Source organism: Nicotiana tabacum, chromosome 5 (genome assembly GCF_000715075.1).
Source record: "Nicotiana tabacum cultivar K326 chromosome 5, ASM71507v2, whole genome shotgun sequence".
NCBI classification, from domain to species: Eukaryota; Viridiplantae; Streptophyta; class Magnoliopsida; order Solanales; family Solanaceae; genus Nicotiana; species Nicotiana tabacum.
The window spans coordinates 103,675,155-103,693,953 of NC_134084.1; positions in this window are offsets into that span (position 1 = coordinate 103,675,155).

Here is an 18,799-nt window from a genome sequence, read left to right on the forward strand (position 1 = left end):
GCGTGCGAGCAAGAAGAAGACAGGTCTGTGGAAAGTGGGTAAATACATTCTCACCCACACATGCAAAATGGACACATTCAACGGGAATCACTTCAACTTAGATATTGACTTGATTTCTATTGTTCTTATTCCACACATCGAAGCGTCCATAAGGTATAAAATCAAAGAGTGCATTACAGCAGTCCACCAGGAACATGGCTACCATTACTAAAAGAAAGGCATATCTCGGGTACAAACGAGCGTTTGAAATAGTCTATGGTAACTAGGATAAGTCATTTGCAGATCTGCCTAGGTACATGGATGCACTGCAGCAGTTTAACCCCGGGAAGGTTGTTGAATGGAAGCTTAAGCAGATTCCAGGTAAACCAGAATATACATTCAATTATGTGTTCAGGGCGTTTAAACCAGCAATTGATGGTTTTTCGCATTGTCGGCCCGTAATATTCATAGACGACACTCATGTCTATAGAAAGTACGATATCAAGTTGTTGATAGCTGTGGCAGTAGATGCTAATGGACAAATATTTTCTCTAGCTTTTGCTATTTGTGCCACTGAAAGCCAAGAGACGTGGACGCTATTTTTGAACCACTTGAAAGAGCACGTTGTCAAACAGCGTTCCGGTATTTGTCTAATATCTGATTGACACGGTGGTATATTAAGTTCTGTGGAGAACTTGCCTACATGGCAAGAACCTTATGCCTACCATCGTTACTGTGTTAGGCACCTTAAAGCCAATTTCCAGAAGGCATATCCCAACAAGGATCTGCATGATTTGATGTGGATGACAGCAACAGACCACCAACAACATAAATTCCGGAGGCATATGGAATATATCAGGCAAAAAGACGAGGTAGCCTATCGTTGGTTAATGCGATATGACCCTGAAAAGTGGACTTTGCATGCGGATGGTGGCAGACGATGGGGAACTCTGACTACAAATGTGTCAGAGTCTTTCAACGGGTTATTAAAGTCGGCAAGAGGATTACCTGTCACAGCCATGGTGCGAATGTCGTTTAAGCAGATGGCGGAGAGGTTTGTTGAAAGGTCTACAGCTGCAACGTCATTGATGGAAAGGGGCGTTGAATTTATGTCAATGCCGATGCAGAGATTTGAGAAATACAGACGTCGAGCGCATTGGCATTCATTTTTGCAGTATGATAACGAAAGAAATGTTTTTGAAGTTCGCACCGCTATCCATCAAAATCGGGGTAATAATGTACATACTATAAATGAATTTACAAGGTTATGCTCTTGTGGGAAATGGTCCATCTACCACATGCCTTGCTCACATGCCATCAAGTGTTTTCAACATGTTGGTTTAGGTGTAACCAACTATGTTGATCAACAATATAGTGTTGCGAAGTACCTAAACACATATAGTGGGCAATTGCAGCCAGTGGGTGCTAAGCATTATTGGCCGCTTGAACTATTTAAAATGGTGTGTAACAAGTCCTATTTGCGTCGAATACAGGTGAAGAAGAGAACGCGTATACAGAACCAAATGGATGTTAGTGATACCGTTTATGCGTGCAGATGTGGTATATGCTCGCAAACAGGACACGACCGTCGAAAATGTCCTTTGGGTGGCAACAGTAATCAAGCTCGGGGTGGGTGTTCTTCTATTGTGACTAACTATCAATGAGTTTGTGTTGTAATATTTAGTTGTTTTGTTTATGTTGTAAGATTTATAAAATAAAATTATGTTTGTTAATTATGAGTTGAATTTCTCCATTTCAGTTTTTTAATGATAATAAAAAAAAATTATATATTCGGAAGAACTTGAAACAACATTGAACTTTCATAAATCTGATTAATTTATGATTGTGTGTTGTCTTGTCGATCTGAAAAAGCTGCCCAACTGACACAAAGTTGTTTCGTACCCGTTAGAACATATAAAACGCAAAGTATAGCGCAGGTAAATACTACGTTATATCTATATATAGCGCGGTTAAATACTACGTTATGTGTGTGTGTTGTCTTGTCGATCTGACATAAAGCTATTTCGTACCCGTCGGATTCGTACCCGTCAGAACATTTAACATGCAAGGCATAGCTGGGTTAAATATTACGTTATATCTATATATAGTGCGGTTAATTACTACGTTATGTGTGTTGTCTTGCCTATAAATAACGAGCTCATTCTACATATTTTCTTCGCTCAAAAATAACTAATAGCAAATCTTCCTTGAAAAGCAATTTTTTTAACAGAAAAATGTCTCAGCCTATTTATGTCCCAAGGTGCAAGTGCGGAAAACAATGCCAGATGCAAAGTTGTTGGGACAATGGTGCAGCCGGACGCCGCTTCTGTGAATGTTTGAACAAGTTTTATAAGGTTTCCGGCGAACCTATTTGCGATTTTGAGGTATGGATTGATGAACCTTGTCATCAGGAATACTACAAAGGATTGTTGAACGATCTTAATGATTTGTGTTTAAAATAGTGGGAACGTGAAAAACAACTTAAAAAAGAGGTTGTGGAGTTGAAAGTGAAACTTAAAGAGGTAGAAGAAGAAAAAAATAAGTTGTTAGAACAATTTAAGTAGTTGGAACAGAGAATAATGGGCGGCAGTGACTAAATGTATGTGTTTAGTGTATCAATTTATCTTTATATGTGTTGTCGTGCATTTTTATTAGTTGTACTGAAGCATTTTTTTATGTTAAGTTGCTATGTTTGTGTTCGTGTTGTAGTATTAAGCTAATTAGTTGTAATGAACTTTATTTTCAGTCATTGTAATGGAATTTTACTTCTTTACGACTTGTGTTTGTGTTGTAGTACGAAACTAGCTAATTAACGGAGAAATAAAAAGTAATGCACATATTATATAAAAGTTGTTGTTAATGTATATACAAAAATATTATTTACATATAATACAAAAAAAAAGAATAAAATCAATGCGTCCCGCATCTAGTGTGCTTCAACGCAACTGCTGGCCTGAGGCGCATCGCATCCCGCCTGGGTACGCTATCGGGATCGTCATCATCAAGTCGCCTCCTTATAGCCGGATGCGCCGCTGCATGATCATCAGTGGTGCTGACAGGATCAGAAGAAGGGGCCATCAGTCCAGTAGAACCTACATAAGAATAAAAAGCTTAGAATAACAAAGTATATAATAAGTCAAAACAATTTGAATTGTCGTACCACTATCTCGTCGGGCTCCTGAATGTAATCATCTGTCAAAGCCATGTCACCATCGCGTTCAGCCTTAAAAAGGAAATTAACAAAGTTATGGAAAATAAAGACAAATTCTAATTCAATACTATGAAAACCATACCTGCGAACGTGATGATGAACCATAACTCAGCTGACGCCCACTATGTAAATCTCGGGTCGGCCGCTTCTCAGCAACAGTAGACGGGTCTAGAAAGTGTGTATCCCAATCCACTCCAGAAAGGTGTGTGCCCGTGATCAATAATTGACCTGACGGGGTCACCTGCGAAGTCCCTAGAGTGAGATCCATCCCAAGGCTGTATGACGGCATGTCCACCTCATGTAAGCCACCCGACAGATCGACAGCAACATAATCAGTAGGGGCCTCAACGCCCCCTTGCTGGGGACCACCTCCTCTCCGCCCACCAGCACATCATCCGACACTCCCGCTTCGTCGGGCACCACCACCTCGTCGGGCACCTCCACCTCATCAGCCACCACCACCTCGTGCCATACCAGGGCCTCACTCATACTGCTCTAGCTCCACATAATCAGGCATGTGTGCCAAACACTGATCCTCCCGGGCTCGCTGCAGTGTCTGGGCAGCCAACTCTACAAATCGATGGTTATAATCATGCAAGGCGTCCGCAGGATCGCCGACATAATCCTGCATCTGCAGTCCCATCTGATAGACTGTGTGTAGTCCAATAGCCTGCACAATGTATAAAATATAAACTACGTATATTGCACTAAAATACAGTTATATAATGAATAATAATAGAAAACATACCAGGGCCTCGTGTCGCCCGGCGTATGGAACGTACCGACCGCCAGCCTGATGAATAGGGTTCCCAATAAAAATTCGGGTGACGTGCCGGTACCAGGACATATACCTCTGAAGATCAACCTCCTGGATATGTGTAGGTGGGGCGGAATCATTTGATCTCGATGGTCCCAAATATGGATTTGCGCTGCTAACCATGCCTTAAATGCGTCGTCCGCCCTGCAACGATCATCCCTCTGATAATGTGTAGGCTCCCATATAGGCCCCCTTGGTATATACTGCGAGCGGCCAAACTGCCGAAGTACCCGACGATGCAGTCTCGTCCTGTGGCCTAAAACCCTTGAGCTGATGCAACATGTACAAATAAGCATCACGCGACATAAATCTCATAGAAATAGGCAGTGAAACGGGCATGCCATCAACGGGCAGGCCATATAAAACCTCAACGTTCTGCAGCGTGATGGTAGCCTCGCCAATGGGCAGGTAAAAAGTGTGTGTCTCTGGTCGCCACCGCTCAATCAACGCCGTGATCAAAGCCTAGTCAACCTGTATCCGCCCGATCTCAACAATCCTATAGAATCCCGTGGCCTAGAGGCGATGGACTACACGAACGTGGAGAACTCTGTGCCTCAGAAAATCCCACAGGTCGTCCACTCTCCTAGCGCGGAGAGTCTGGGAAAGTAACTCTCCCTCCCATATATGGGCGGACCTATGATCGCCTTGAAGCACTAATAGCTCACGAGAGTAAGGGTCGGGATGTATAGGCGCGTCCATGTCGTCCACTGTAAATTAAGCAACATTAATTGTATGTTTATTATTTAATTGTACAAATTGTATATAACAATTGGGTTCCAGGCTCGATATTTGAGGCCCAGTAGTACCAACTTATCATGAATATTTATGTGTGTCAAATTCAATTTTTTGATAATTTTGTGTGTGTTTGTTTTATAATTTTGAGTATTTAATTGTACAAAGTATATATAACAATTGGGTTCCAGGCTCGATATTTGAGGTCCAGTAGCACCAAACTATCATGAATATTTATGTGTGTCAAATTCAATTTTTTGATAATTTTGTGTGTGTTTGTTTTATAATTTTGAGTATTTAATTGTACAAAGTATATATAACAATTGGGTTCCATGCTCGATATTTGAGGCCCAGTAGCACCAAACTATCATGAATATTTATGTGTGTCAAATTCAATTTTTTGATAATTTTGTGTGTGTTTGTTTTATAATTTTAAGTATTTAATTGTACAAAGTATATATAACAATTGGGTTCGAGGCTCGATATTTGAGGCCCAGTAGCACCAAACTATCATGAATATTTATGTGTGTCAAATTCAATTTTTTGATAATTTTGTGTGTGTTTGTTTTATAATTTTGAGTATTTAATTGTACAAAGTATATATAACAATTGGGTTCCATGCTCGATATTTGAGGCCCAGTAGTACCAAACTATCATGAATATTTATGTGTGTCAAATTCAATTTTTTGATAATTTTGTGTGTGTTTGTTTTATAATTTTAAGTATTTAATTGTACAAAGTATATATAACAATTGGGTTCGAGGCTCGATATTTGAGGCCCAGTAGCACCAAACTATCATGAATATTTATGTGTGTCAAATTCAATTTTTTGATAATTTTGTGTGTGTTTGTTTTATAATTTTGAGTATTTAATTGTGCAAAGTATATATAACAATTGGGTTCTAGGCTCGATATTTGAGGCCCAGTAGCACCAACTTATCATGAATATTTATGTGTGTCAAATTCAATTTTTTGATAATTTTGTGTGTGTTTGTTTTATAATTATGAGTATTTAATTGTACAAAGTATATATAACAATCTACCATTATAAGAAATACTTAAACTACAAGGATTCTACGCTAAAATACTATACAGTTTACTACGCTAAAAGTTTCTACATTTTACTACGCTAATAAATAAACTAAATATAAACAACAAATACATTTTAATCACATAACATTAACAAAAATACATATAACATACTAGTTTCGCAAATAAAACACAAAACGACATGGAAGCACTAATATCTAAATTCGGATATTAACATAAAAAAATTAAATCTCAATTTTACATTTTTTTAGAACACTAATATCTAAGTTCGGATAAATATAACATACTAGTTTCGCAAATAAAACACAAAACGACATGAAAACACATTCAATAGCCAGTGATATACATTATTATACAAGTTTGGACATAAAATAAATCAAAATACCTCGATGTAGTGAGTGTTTTGTGTGAAAATTTGAAGACGAAGGAGTTAAACCACAACAATACAATGCTCTACTACGATGTGAGACCTATGTTCTTAACCTTTTGTGTGACGGGAGGGGCCCACAATTTTTTTTTAGTAACGGGCAGTGGAGGGACCAGAATGGGGTTTTAAAAAAAATGGGGGAAAGGGTGGTCTGGGAAGAAGACGAAGGGCAATATTTAAATGGGGGTATAGCGTATGAAAAGAAAATGCTATATATAGCGTACAATAACAAGACGCTATATGTGGCAGTCAAATCGTCAGACCATATAGCGTATGAATAAAAGACGATATACCTTAACGGAAGACGTTACCGTTAATGTATAGCGTCTTGTTTTTGTACGCTATATATAGAAATGTATTTTTTTTAAAACACCTATTAAGATAATTTGAGTCCAAAAAAATAATATTTAGGTTCCGGACTCCAATGTATTGTCCCACCTGCACCCATAGTTTGGAAGATTTCTTGAAAGGGCACGCGTGATTTTCCCTTTTTTGGCTCCTTTCTCATTATTTAGTAATCATTTTCGATCTTGACTATTTCGAATTCGTAAGTGTTTTATTAAAAAAGTGTTAAACCCTTTGGTTAAATTAATTAATAGAGAGATAGTAGGTAAATCTTAGTCAAACATAATTAACTCTAGATCCAAACATATTGAATGCAAAAATCGAAGAAAAATAAGTTTGTATAATATTTCTTAAGATTATTATCATACATCAAATGTAAATGATAAGCTTACATCTATGATATATTTTCACCATAATCGTAAAAGCATAGAAGGAGAAAAGAGAAAGTTGTTGATGACGAAGAGATCTCCTCTTGTTGATTCCATAATGATGGCTATAAATATTGTCATCAGATCTGGGTTCAGATCCCCCCTTTAATGATCTCCTGATCCTCTATATATATATTAACAATTTTCCCTTTTATCCAATGGTTTTTGACCGGTGTGCTTTCTCATGACTGTTTTTTTCATTACTTGCCCAAACATTATACTTGTTCTGCGATGTAAGCTTTCTGATGGCTTGATCTCGGCAGTGACCACAATAAGCTTTCTGATGGCTTGATCTCGGCAGTGACCACAATACTAGTTGCCATTACGCCTCATGGGCACGACCATGGCTGGTCCAACCTCTTTCCGTCCCCTTTAATGATAACCATCTGGTGATCAGATTTTGATCCATACAGTTAGTCCATCCGCCCGTTGGGGTCGCCTTTTGGCAAGCTCAATGGGCGGACCCTGTGGATTCAAGAGTTAGGAGAAATCTGGTCATTATGCAAGGAAGAGGTCCTTATGGAGAGGTAACGATGTGATGTTTTAAGGACTTTATCGGACCGCTACGTCAGTTCGAAGATAGATCGTTACGTCGATTTAGGGTACCATGAATGCCCGTTATGCATCATTATGATGCACGTTTCCCAGGCACTGTATCGTTTCCTGTGCCCTTTCAGCTTTTTAATTGGCGCCTCTCAGGTTTCCCGCTCAGGGCATTTGTGTTCCTATAAATAGGGGGAACCTACCATTCAATTATTAAGATTTTTGATTTACTTGAGGAATTTTGCAAACTTCCACCTTCTTCAGCATTTCACACTCCTGCTTTTGTCAGAATTTGACGTGACTGACCTCTCTATTCCTTCGTCACTCTTGTTTATTCCGATAAAGCTAGACAAATGGCTGGTACTTCTTCCCGGATGACAATTTGTCGAAGCTCTGGTGCCGGAAAATGACGTATCCTTTCTTGGAGAGGGAATGGAGGTGACGGAAGATGAAGGATTTCCTACAGTGGCTGAGATACTACCGTCCGGGGAAATTATGGACTGACTTTAACAGCCCTACCAGAGACGAAGCGGAACATATCCCTTCTACCATGGATGAAGCGGCGATTACGACGCTCAAGGCTAAGTGGGAAATTCCAAATCATATGGAAATGGTACCGGCGGCGGGGACAGACATTGTACATTTGCACCGCCCGGGGTACTGCGCATTTACGCGTATCCTTTTGTTGTCGGATATACGCTTCCTCTCCCCTCTCTAGTGATAGACTTCTGCCACTTCTATGAAGTGTGCTCGGCTCAGCTCTCACCGTACGCATACAAGCTTTTCCTCATGCTCATCAACTATGCAAAGCTCGCCGGTCGAGGGATTACTTTGGGGCATATGCTTCATATCTTTGCCCCTCAATTTCTTTGGGGCACATTGATCCACAATAGCCATCAAGGAACTAAGAGTTTGGTGGTGAAGATGGACGATAAGGCTAATCGTCGCTTCTAGGAAAGCTATTTTTATGTGCGGACAGAGTACCTTGTGGCGGACTCGGCAGGGTTCCCTGAGTCCTTTGTTTATTTTGCGATTCCTCTCAAGACGGTCGTCGATCGTTCTTCTCTAGGTGATATTGCTAAGGACTTGTTTTTGTTTTTGCAGCCGAGATACTACCACCCTCACTAGTTGACCACATCCGCGAGTGGGTGAACGCAATTCTTCCCATACAATAGGTATTCATGAGGGGGCGTCCTTCTACGAGAAATATGGGCATAAGCCTCTCACTGGTGAGGCGGCCCGCTATAGTTTTTTATTTTTATTTGCCTTACGGTTTGATCTTGTCATTATATGATCGTCTTTCTTTGTTGACAAGGAGAGCTCGAAGGATGAGGGCTCCTCCGCTCGCATTCTGTCAGTCGGCGCCCCTTGCCCGGCCTGCATCGAGATCCACTATCCAATCTGCACCTGCGGCCAGAGCCGTGTGCACGGGGGCTATTCTTCAACCTGAGAATCTGGTTTCTACCGCCCGTTTAATGGACAGGTCTTCCTGTACTAGTAGTGGAGAGGCCCCATCGAAGAGACGACGGGTGGCGTTGGAAGTGGTTCCTTAAGCCAAAACATCTTCAAGGGGCAACATTTCCTTGGCAGTGCCCGAAATTAACAGTGCTGCTAACCCGGCCGCAGAGGCTACGCCTGTTGTTAGCAGCCAACAGACTGACGTGGTGGAGAGATGGAGTCCCGAGGCTGTCGTTGTTGTCTTGGGCGGCCCTTCATCATCCCGACTGAACCGTACTTCTTCTTCGGCCGAAAAGAGAGGGAAATGCATCGATCACGAGTCTGAATCCGACCTTGATCCTGACGATGTTAGGATGTTCGAGGAGGGCTTTACCTGAACTTTGGTAAAAGCGGGAGGTCCTTCCCAAAGACTCGAAATTCCGTCGGACCTCAATCTTCTACGGGACATGGTGGATTTTGTGCCGTAGTTCGACCTTTTATGCTCTGCCGCAGAAAGTGGAGCTCTTCAGGACGTCAATGATACTGAATTGTCATGTGGTGTGGTGTGATCGGCCTAAGGGAAAGTTTCTTTTCCTTGTTTGTTCCTCCCCCTTTTTTGTGGCTTTGGCCTTTATCGACTCTTTTCTCTGCTTTCAGTCTTACATGATAGAGATCGAGAGTGCTTGCAGGGCCGAAACTTAGGCCAAGATTTTTTTGATGATGCTCGAAAAGTATCGGTGGTATCGCAACAAATGTCGTGAGATGCATGAGCGGCTCAGGGTGGGTACTAGCACCCAATCCCTTTGGGAGGAGTTGGAGAAAGGGATCAGGAGCTGATGTAGTCCATTCACAGATGTAGTGAGCTCGAGGAGTTGCTCCGTCCCAAGGACGAAGAGCTTGAGTTGGGAAAGGGGGTCGCTGTGGAGTGCGAGCATCTTCAGGCGAAGGTGCTATCACCGCAAGCTAAACTCGATCAGAATGCTGCCAGAGTTGAAGCTTTGAGTGCAGAATGGATGGGGAAGTTAGCCAAGCTGGAGAGAAAAGTGGCCGAGCTAGAAAATCACGAGAATGTTCAGGCGTCAGCTTTGGAGAGAGCATCGCACTGGAGGACACTATCCACATCCTCAAATCTAAGCACGAGTCTGAGAGGGCAACAACCACACTGAGAGAGGCGAGGCTCGAAGAGCGCATAAGCGAAATTGACTGGGAAGCTTCAAACTTGGGAGACCAGGTTGCGACCCTCGAGGCCGAGAAGGCGCAATTGCTGGCTCAAGTTGAATATGCTTCCGCCATTGTTCCTCGTCACTTGCATGAGATGTAGGTCCTTGCCGAGGCCCAACGAGACATATACAAGGGTTTATGGGAGGCAGGCAGTGTTTTCGAGGCTGATTTTGAAGAAGCTCGGGCGAAGGCACGCGAGGCTCGTGTCAATTACGGCTACGACTCTGCACACCGGAGGTTGGCAAGGACGCTAATGTTGAGGAGGTGTTCCCTGAAGACAATGATGGGGAGAACGGCGGTGATGACACCGAGAGAAAAGTTGTTGCAACTTTAGTACTCTTTTTTTTGTTCATCTTTGCCTTTTTTGGGCCTGTTTTTCCTTTTGTAAGGTGCGGTTGTTCTGCATGTATATTCAAATAATTGTGTATCTTTTGACTCTCTCTTTCTTTTCCTCATTCGTTACATATCTTTTCGTTTTGGTGTAGACCTTTGGATTCTCCTTTTTTTCGACGAGTCCCTAACCTTTTCGATTGGGATTCTGACCCTGCCTGGATCAAGTAGGATCTCATTGTATGACTCCGAATGAAGTCACTTTGGATCTTCAGATCCAGGAGAGGTTGACATCTGATTTGCCAACTTAGGTGGAATCATCCTTGGTTTAAACGAGGTTGAATTTAGACTCGTCATTTTGGACGAAGTCACTTTCTACTTGAATATTCGAGTGGGATTGAATTTAGACTTAGCGACGTAGGCAAAGTCAACTTTTTCATACGTATTCGAGCGGGTTCTAACTTGGAATCGCCATCTCGGGCGAAGTCAGTTTCTGACTTGTGTTCGAACGAGGTCGAACTTGGAGTTGCCATCTTGGGCGAAGTCAGTTTCTAACTTATGCTCGAAGGAGGTTGAACTTGGAGTTACCGTCTTGGCGGAAGTCAATTTCTGACTTGTGTTCGAACGAGGTCAAACTTAGAGTTGCCGTCTTGGGCGAAGTCAGTTTCTGACTTGTGTTCGAATGAGGTCGAACTTGGAGTTGCCGTCTTGGGGGAAGTCAGTTTCTGACTTGTGTTCGAACGAGGTCGAACTTGGAGTTGTCGTCTTGGATGAAGTTAGTTTCTTACTTGTGTTCGAACGAGGTCTAACTCTTTATTTTATTTGATAGTAGCCGGCGGTTGTAAAGGTGTTATTCTGAGCGATGTTAAATTGTATCCTGCTTGATTTGATGATTGCCCCGTAAAGGTGTTAATTCGAGTGAGATCGAATTGCGACCTATTTTCTTTGATGATGGTTGGTGGCCGCAAAGGTGTTAATTCGAGCGAGATCGAATTGTGACCTATTGTAAGTTCGAGTGAGATCGAATTGTGACCTATTGCAAGTTTGAGCGAGATCGAATTGTGACCTATTGTAAGTTTGAGCATGGTCGAACCCTTCTTTTGGCGATGGTCGATGGCCGTAAGGGTGTTATTTCGAGCAAGGTCAAAATGGTAACCCATTGTAAGTTCGAGCCAGGTCGAACCCTTCTTTTGGCAATGGTCGTTGGCCATAGGTGTGTTATTTCGAGCAAGGTCAAAAAGGTAACCCATTGTAAGTTCGAGCTAGGCCAAACCCTTCTTTCTTGACGAAGGCCGATGGTCGTAGGGCTGTTATTTCGAGCAAGGTCGAAATGGTAATCCATTGTAAGTTCGAGCTAGGTCGAACCCTTTTTTCTTGGTGAAGGCCGATAGCCGTAAGGGTGTGATTTCGAGCAAGGTCAAAATGGTAACCCTTTGTGTTTCCGTTGGGGGACACTATCTGTCGTTGCATTTTATATGTTTGTGTCGAGGCAAGCCCTGGTTTGCTTAATTTCACTTTCATTTGGAGGGTACTGTGCATTCCTGGGTGAGTCCCAGTTATCTCAATTTTTCTTTCATTGGAGAATACTATGCGTTTCCTGGGTGAGTCCCAGTCCGCTCAATTTTGCTTTCATTATAGAATACTGTGTGTTTCCTGGGTGAGTCCCAGTCCGCTCAATTTTGCTTTCACTGAAGAATGTTGTGCGTTTCCTGTGTGAGTCCGAGTCCTCTCAATTTTGTTTTCATTGTAGATTATTTTTTTTATAGTTGTTCTGTACCGAGCCATTTATGTTATTTTTGATATGCTACGGCTTAGAGGGTTTTGCTCGGTCATTACTTGCGAGGCGGTATGCTACGGAACCATCCCCAAGGGTGTTTTGGAGGCATTGGTCCCTCGCCTGTGTACCCATGCGAGTGCTCGCGTTCCTATTTTAAACCAACAAAAGAATGAAGATAAACAAAAATGAAATTGTTTGTTACCTCGACCTAACACCCGGTGAAAGAAGGAGCGGTGTTGTAGGGTTACTCGCTCCGCCTAGTGCTCAAATGGTGGTTTTAGATTTGGCGGTCGTGTTCGGCTTCGTCGTTAACAACATCAAGGCTTCTCACGGGTTGAGCCCACCTCACTTGCTGAAGTGTTGAAATCGAATCCCGGTCCGATCTTGTCCGATTTGCACAAACAAGGGAAACATGTCACACTTCATTAATAGATCATTCGGTGTGTAGGGGGATGTGAAAATAGGGCATGATGTCCCCGCTCTTTCAAAAGATCACACAGCAGGTTGTCGCCCCTTCACAAGGGGTGGGAATACGAGTCAATATATAAGGTAGGTACGTCAAATGGGGTTGTGGTCATGCCAAACAACCGTGATCCTATTTTAAACGTGCATATGTCGTGCCAAACCCATCATTACAGGTGAGACGTGGGTTTTGCGTAGACATTGGCTATAACTTCTATTTTATGTAGCAACCTGACCTAGATTGGTACGGTCATCTCGAAGGCTAACCTACCGCTCTTTCGAGTTGGTGTTTGTGCCGAGATGGTGAGGTCGTGACAGCCTGGTAGTGATATTTTGCTGGTTCGAGATCTAAAGGTAACTAAAAAAATTTGGCTAAGAAATCGCCACAGACGGCGCCAAATTGTTTTATCAAAAAAGTATTAAACCCTTTGGTTAAACTAATTAATAGAGAGATAGAAGGCAAATCTTAGCCAAACATAATTAACTCTAGATCCAAACATATTGATTGCAAAAGTCAAAGAAAAATAAGTTCGTATATTATTTCTTAAGATCATTATCATACCTCAAATATAAATGATAAGCTTACATCTATGACAGATTTGCACCATAATCGTAAAAGCATAGAAAGAGAAGAGAGAAAGATGTTGATGACGAAGAGATCTTCCCGTGTTGATTCCATAATGATGGCTATATAGGGGCAGCTATCCAGAAGCCTCCCTCCTTCTGGGTTCAGCTCCCTCTATATATATTAACAATTTTTCCTTTTATCCAATGGTCTTTGATTGGTGTACTTTCTCATGACTGTGTCATTCATTACTTGCCCACACATTACACTTGTTCTGCGATGTAAGCTTTCTGACGGCTTGATCTCGGCAATGACCGTGATACTCGTCGCCATTACGCCTCGTAGGCACGACTATAGCTGGGTCGACCTCTTTCCGTCCCCTTTAATGATAAACATCTGGTGGTCAAATTTGGACTCATACAGTAAGTATAGGACTCATTTACAAGAAAAGCTATTTGTATCAAGATTTTTCTTTAAGAAGGTGGATTTTGATTGTAATATATTTATGTTAAACTGTAAATTTCTTTGCATTTCGTAATGCTCAACTCAGTAACCTGTGGTTAAGGGTGGGATTTATCTATCCCACTCTAATCCTTAATGGTATGATTTTTCGTATTTGATTAATATGAGATAAAGGTCGCACTCACCAACAATGAATAACGAGAAGCTAGGACTTTTCACGTTTTGTTAAATTGGTAAAGTTCAAATATATCAGATTATTAGTCGAATACTTCTTGATGCTTACTCTCATTTTGCAAAAGGTGAAGACACAATATTTTTACTCTCAAAGAGAGAAAGGTACTCTGGGATTATGCATCTTTTTAGATTTTTAACTAGAACAATACATACTAAAAGTTTTAAATCGTAATACCACACATTTTCTGAAGAATGATTGATTTGCATTATCAAATTATTTGGTCAAGGATTTAATGAACAAACAGAGTGATTAACCATTACTATTGGAAAAAAGATCCTTATATAACTGTGCTATATAATTAATTGAATAATTCAACACAAAAACACTACATTATATTGTCAATTAGCAACCCGTATATGTTGGGATATATTTATAAATTATTTTTTGGAGTAATGATTGACAGACATGCTATTATTTTGAAATTTGGATACTTTATTTGCATAAATCGTGCTTGATGGTTTTAAATTTACAATTTATTAGACTAATGATTGCACATGTTATTATCAGTCATCCTCGCTAATTTTTATCTTTCTCCCAAATCTCATTATATATTTTACAATTTTAATCAATTAAAGTAATGACTTGGCCGACCTGTTGTTTTTATTCAAGTTGCCTGTTTTATTTGTGTTACTATATTACTCAACGGTGTTCACAGTAATGTTTTTCAACCCCATGTTGTCTTTACGGAGTACTTGACCAATACGGGTATAATTGTTTTTACCTCGAAAATACGAGTAACAATTAAATTTGATTTGTGGTTTTAAAGATATGTGATTTAGTTCAATACCAATTAATAATCAAGAAACGTGAAGTAGAAGTGAAAGAAATAAGTGAATCAAACCAATGTTACTCAGCAGTAATGTCCTCGAGCTTTGTGACCTCGAGATGGATTAAGAGCAATAAAGTAAGAATAATAAATGTAAAGGACAATTCTAATGAACAGTAAGAGAGAAAAGTAGGATAGTATATTCTTGCCAATGATGAGATGATGTTACAAATGATTGGGGTCCCCTTTATATAATAGGGGAACCCTAAATAAGGTATATTTCTATTTACAGTAAGGAATATTCTTGATACAACTGTCTAATCGTCTAGTACGGAATCGTACAAGCATCTTCCGGGATTTGTGCCATGATCTTGGGGACGTGCCAGGAATCTAGCACATTCTGTTACAAGTCCATAACGGTACTATCTTAAGGTCAAGCATACTCGGCTTCGGCGTCCATTGTGACGGGGACATTGCATTCTACCTTCAAGCTCGGATCGATCCATCAGGCTCGAACTCGACCTTGCCCAAACTCGGGCTCAGGACGGTGACCGTATACAGATAGTCCCCACGTTTCTTAGAATAGGTCGATAAGAAACGATTTGATTCAATGCCTCGATGCCTCGGTCCCAATGCTAGTCTCATGATGTCAGCGTCTGAAGTGACTGAAAGGTCGCTTTTGTGCAGTTCCCAAAGTCATTAATTGGAAGCGGCTGATGGTCTGCTATTTGGCTTCCCCAATACACTTGAGTAACCTTTATAAATAGGCCAACTTCACCATTTCACAAACTTTACTTCTCTAAACGTTTTCAAAATTTCATTAGCTCCTTCGACTTCTCTGAGTTCATCATACTCTTTAGTTTGCCTTTACTTCATTATCAAACCTTTCCCTTTGAATTTCTATACCATAATGGCTAAAACATCTAAATCTGTCCCTCAAAAATAAAAAGCCTCTTCATCATCGTGACCGGCCAAAAGTAAAACGGTGGTGCCACCTCGTATCGAGTAATGTATCCCCCCGCCGTGTGAAATAACATCCGATTTCAATATTGAAAAACCCGTATCGACACTAGGCCGATGTGAGCCCATGTCTCGATACATCTGTTTGATAACCAAGGACGAGCTTGAGCAGGTAAAGAAGGATTGCAACTGGGATAACAAAGATGTGGTGATTCCTCCCAGAAGAGGACATTACTACCCATTAATCGGGGGGGGGTACTTAAGCATGTATACCTACCTATTCACATTGGGTTCTGTAGATCCAGCTCTGGGTCCCATAAATCCACTTATCCTTGATTTTTGCCAATGATACCAAGTGACGCTCGGCCAGGTCTACCCTTCATTCTGGCGAATTATCAATTTGATCAGATACTTCTTGAGTTAAGTCGAGGGGATGCCTTTTACCCTCGACCATCTGATTAGGTTGTATAGTCCTCGTTTTTATTGAGGTGGCCTGATAAAGCTGCAATGCTGATCCTTGAAATCTCTCTTCTCTAGTATCGATGAGGACAAAGACCGAGGATAGATGAGCCGGTTTGTCCAAATCAGGACCTCCAACCTGATTCCTGCTGAGAGGATGTCGTTCCCCAAGGAATGGAACATGAAACGTAAGTACATGCTTATCGATGATTATTTTATACCCTGCTTCCCTTTTTCTTTCCTAATTTTATCTTTTTCTCGATCTAACCCCTTTCCGATGGTGTAGTTGTTACTTGGTTTCCCGGTGCGGTCCCAGACCTCGAAGATTGGGTCTACAAATTGGCCTCTACTTCTTCATATGTGGAGTGCTGCTGGCATGACCTGGCCAAGGGTCGATGGGAGGCGAAAAACCACAGTGAGATTTCTTGTTTGTTTACTTATGTTTCTCAGTGAAAGACTTACTTCGTCTTTATGCAGGCCTCGGAGATGCTGTTGCTATGCGGTCGCCCCCACCTGGTGAAGAAGAGGCCCCAAAGCCTTCTAAAGAAAAGAAAAGAAAGAGGGGTCGCCTCAAAATCCCCTAAAGCCCAGAAAAAGCATGGCTCGAAAACCTAAGGCCAATACAGTGGCCATATCTCTAGAAATGGCCCAATGCCTTCGAGACCAGGAAGAAGAAGATGACGACTTCCTGTTGGTAGCTCGTAAAAGAGAAAGCATCGGTGCTTCGAAGTCTGCCAAACTAGTGGTGGCAGATGCAGTTCATTCTAGAACCAAAGATATCTCCGAGGGGAGTTCAAGCAAAGTCCCCGAGCCATCAGGCAGCAAAAGAGCACCTCGTCTCGGAATTCAATTGGAAGGTGAGACCTAGGGGCCCGGTCCCGAGCCCCTTCAAATAGAAGAGAACGCCTCGAGTGGATCACTTGGGGTAATCAATGTGGATGATTCGCCGCCTGGCCCTGAGTTCTCCAAGGGGCAATTGTGAGAAGCTCAGAACATGAGAACTCTCGATGTGGGGATGAGCCACGAAGGGCATGATATCTTTCAAGAATGACTTACAGATCAAGGATGGCCCCGACCCAGATGCTTCTTTTATTTTCGATAAGGCCCGTCGGCTCTTCAAACAAGTAAGTTTATGTCCTTTAAGATTACGCTTGCGCTTTATCCTTATTGTTTTGAGTTTGACCTATCCCTTTTTTGAAGGTCGTTGTGCTCCATAAAGAAGCATTCTCCAAGTCTCGAGCTGAGCTTTCTCGATATGAGGCCGAGCTTAAGAAAATCTCAAAAGAGAGAGATAGTCTTAAAACCCTCTATGTCAAGAAGAAGAGGAGATACGCGATCTTCGAGCCGAACTGGCAAAGGCCCTTCAAGAACAAATCGAGCTTACTGAAAAGGTAATATACCCTCTGATGTTTTGTTATGGATTTTCCCGATTAGTCTACTAACACTTTTACTTTGCAGTTTCAATAAAAGGGCGAGCTGGTGGAGCAGCTCCGAGAGGAGCTCAAGATGAAGGAGGCCGAGACCCTAAAGTGGAGGCAAGGCATGGACAGTCTTGCCTCTGAGAAAGATACTCTTCGGGAACAACTAGCTTCACTCAAACGCCAGCTTCAAAGTATGAAGGAGGATAGCCTGGCTCGAGGCTGCAAAGTTGAGGAGCTTAAAGCTAAATCCACTGCTGAGCTGGCCAAGGCCAAATCTGACGCTGAGGCAATTATATCTTCGTACCGAGCCAACGCTGAAGTAGCTAATGCTCGGGCAAAGGAGATCTTTGCTATGGCCGAAGTTAAGTTATCATGTGCAGTTGACCACGCCAGGAGACAGTCCCGGAAGGAAACCCTCGAGGAGGTGCATGCTCGCGGCTTTTATCTATTATACGATATTGAAAGGGCGAAGACTTTGGAAGAAGAGGCTGCCATTTTGCTTTCTATGAGGATGACTCAGCCAGTGGATCTGAGAGCGGAGGATACGAAGATGAAGTCCCCGAGGAGGAGGCTTCTGAAGATGCGACTCCCGAAGATGTTGCTCCCGAAGATGCAGCTACCGAAGATATGGCTCCCAAGTAGCTTTAGGTTTTTGTTTTTTGTGTTTTTTTGTGCAAGCACCCCTTGTGTAAATATCTTTTGTAATCATCTCTTGGAAATGCAAAAGGATATCTTTGTCTCATTTTTGACTTGTGTTGAATTTCATTTTCTCCTTATTTGTGGAAAACTCAATTGCATAACTCAAATGATCAGTTCGAGTACTGGTTTGGACCCAGAACATAATAAACCCTTAGCTTTTTAATTGATCAATATAATACCCCTTAAGGCTTTTGTTAATCCTCGAGCTAAGCTTAAATTGATTTGATGCGAGCTCGGGACATCGGGATTTTTGAGTCCGAATTGAGTGAGAGCAAGGTCTCGAACTCTATATATTTTGGCCCTTAGGCTCTTTTATATCGGCCCTTAGGCTCTTTAAGTTGGGCCAATTCGGCCTCTAGACTGGCTATATAATTTTTCCCTCTTTTCGGCTAAAAGACTTAGTGAAAATTTAATTATGCCTTAGCATGTGTTTTTTGTACCCATTGGGTTTTTCGAAGGTTAGACGAATCAGA